This window comes from Apium graveolens, chromosome 2, assembly GCF_009905375.1.
Source record: "Apium graveolens cultivar Ventura chromosome 2, ASM990537v1, whole genome shotgun sequence".
NCBI classification, from domain to species: Eukaryota; Viridiplantae; Streptophyta; class Magnoliopsida; order Apiales; family Apiaceae; genus Apium; species Apium graveolens.
The window spans coordinates 4269691-4272626 of NC_133648.1; the positions used below are offsets into that span (position 1 = coordinate 4269691).

At 34.6% G+C, this 2936-nt stretch overlaps 1 long non-coding RNA gene across 1 annotated transcript; it reads right to left on the reverse strand.

The window, feature by feature from the left end:
• Positions 1-747: 747 nt before the first annotated feature.
• Positions 748-2432, reverse strand: LOC141705661 (uncharacterized). Its single transcript, XR_012568442.1, has 3 exons — positions 1787-2432; positions 1354-1616; positions 748-1269 (listed from the first exon to the last, which is right to left on the reverse strand). It is a non-coding gene; the product is annotated as an uncharacterized LOC141705661 (long non-coding RNA).
• Between the last annotated feature and the right edge of the window lie 504 nt (positions 2433-2936).

A 2936-nucleotide genomic window follows, 5' to 3' on the forward strand; every position in this document is an offset into this window, starting at 1 on the left:
CTGATTTTCGAATTTCGTACTGTATAGGAAATAAAATACGATAATATTTTGAAACCGAGTCTCTACGTTTTTGACCCCGTTCGTAATTTACATTATAGTTCCGCAACTAGTCTTAGATACCCTTATTAGGCGTATAAGCATGCAATTTTAGATACCTATTAAGGACGCGTAATTAGTGAACTTTAGATGTCGACCACTGGAAAAGTGTGGTATATGAGAATAAGAATAAGATGGCGGTTACTAGCAAAGTGTGGCCGTTGATCAAGACTGTGTTATTTATAAGAATTATCGTTTCATTATGTTTTTACTCTGCTTTGTTCTGTTCTATTTTAAATTCTGAATTTTAAATTATAAAACTTTGGGTTGGATCTATTTTAGAAATGTTTTACAAAATTATTATTGTTTTGAGAAAAAATCATCTTATTAAAACACCCATTGTTTTTCGGTTAAATAGATAGTCAATTTGTACTTGCTGAGTTTTGTATCTCAGCCCTTTCAATTTCAGGTTTCGTCATAAGAATTCGAGTTGGATAGCATTGGTGTTCGAGGAACTTAGGATTAGAGTATATTGACTTTTGGACCGCTTCCTTTAGCTGCGCTTTTGTAAAAATAGTCACCTTTGTAATAGAATTTTATATTAGTAAATTTGTTTTGTATTAGTTTTGATTAAAATTAATAGTCCGAAAGTGCGTGCTGTTACAGTTGGTATCAGAGTAGGCTGTCCTTCGGAGTGTATTAGATGTGGGTACTAATTGGCTTTCATCTGAATAACTAAATACTAATATGTCTTCTTTCTCATTTTTGCTGTTCAATGGAAACTATTTAGGACGGGTTGCACTAAATACGTCTTCAAAGTTTTCCTTCTCCTCGTCGTACCTAAATGGAAAGGTCTTCAAAAATAGCTTATATGCTGCTTCGTAACTGTTGCTACAAGTAATTCCTTGATCAAAATAATGTCCAAAGAATCCAAAAGTCACCAGCGCCGGAGTGAATTCTTTTTCAGCATTTTGAGTAATTTCTTCCTTGAGGAAACATAGGAATCAAGTGCTTCTCCTTGAATTCAGCAGAAACGCTAGTCAGCATCCAATGAGAGGCAATGTCATGGGCAGATTCATTCATTGGAATGTAGACTACCTCAAACTTATCAATAGTCCAACTTGCAACTAAATGATAATACTGTAATCTAGATAGAAATTCACTACATCCTGAAGCTCGTACAAATAGGAACACAACTGGAGCCCCAAAGAGTTTGCAGACTATAAATTTCTCCTACACGGGGAAAAACTATGTCAACTAGAATACAATATATAGATATGCATAAAGAAAATCGTTATATCTATGTAACGAACTAACCAGTCCTCCTTTAGCATCATCCAAATCCCTAGCATGAAGTACGAATTGAAGATGTTCTCATCATCATCTGAATGTTCTCTCTCAAGATCAGCTTGAAAATGTGTAGGCACACAAATAACCTTAAATTTGCCACCGGAAGACTCAATTTGATGTTGAACGTCCCTCAACATGATTGTATCAAGAACAGTAGATATCGTATGAGCAGAAGACATAGAGAGCATAAAAATGCACATGTATTTATCAGTATACCATTCCTGCAACTCCTGTAGATGAAGCATAAATTGCATTAGACTTGGCTAGCTAGGAGGAGATGATGGCAAAAGTTACTGTTAAAACTTAGAGAATGAAGTCTCTGTAATTTAAAGCAAAGCAAAATAGTGTATCATGGCACTGAAAACAAATATCACTAGTTAATCCAGGTGCAGATAATTACTTTAGTCTCTTCATCTTTTTCAAAGACCCTTATTTATATCTTTTTGCATATATAGGATAATAGGATGCCTCCGCTGGACCTTTGTTGTACTGTGGAGCAATCAGCTTTTGTTTCTTTGAAGTTCCAGCAATCTCCAGTGCTTCTTTAGGCCTGAGCTGCTGTATAAGAATCTCGCTAAATAACGGGTTCTGAAATGCTTTGGCCATGCTAATGAACATCTGTTGTTGCTTCTGTTCAGTCCTTCTCAGCCTCTCTTTAACAGATAACAGATAATTATATGCATTCTCCTGTTCCTTTTGGATATTCATAATTTTAGTCCTCAACCTGTCGGTATCACTCTCTAATTATTCGAGTTCTGCCTCCTGTTTAAGGCTCTCTCCATCACGTGAATGCTGTGAACTCTTTTCATCACTTAAGACATGCTGCTCAGGTTGCTGTAAATTGGTAACCGCCTCTCTTGTAGATGCTTCTCAAAAAAATTGAGTTTTGAATATGGTTCTCCCTGATCATGAGCTAACTCAGTCCGCATTTGTAGCATTTTCCGACCCTTCTTTTAATCAATTTGTCAAACAATCTCAACAAAATATATACAGCAACAAATATAATGCATCATATATGGTTAGTTGCAAAATGCAAATGATTAATACGGAAAGAAACTTTTACATATATATCCCAAAAATAAACCAATAATAATAACTAAATCAAAAATATATCTATAAAGTGGAAACTTAATAACTTTTTCTTTCAGGCATATCATCGAACACTTTCTCAGCAATAGATATCCTGCAACAAATACAAATACATAAGTAGTGTATGTAGTATATAATATGTAACAAATGTAAAAGGAGTGTTATGAGCATAAACAATGACTGATCGTAAAGAAAAGAAGATCAAATAGTAAAATTAGAATATTGAAAAAATGATAAGCTATTATAAAGGTTGGATTTGAATTTTAGGGAAGCGTGTACACAAATTTGAAATTTGAATTTCAAAGTTAAAGCTTCCGGCGGAAGCTTGTTTACATGTGAGAGTTCAAAGAAGTACATTTAGCTGTAGTACAGGAAAGCATGATGGCAAGAGATGTAATTTTTTGCAACTTTCAGGGTAAAAGGCTAGGAAGGGGTGAAGATACTATTCAAAACAGGCAGTA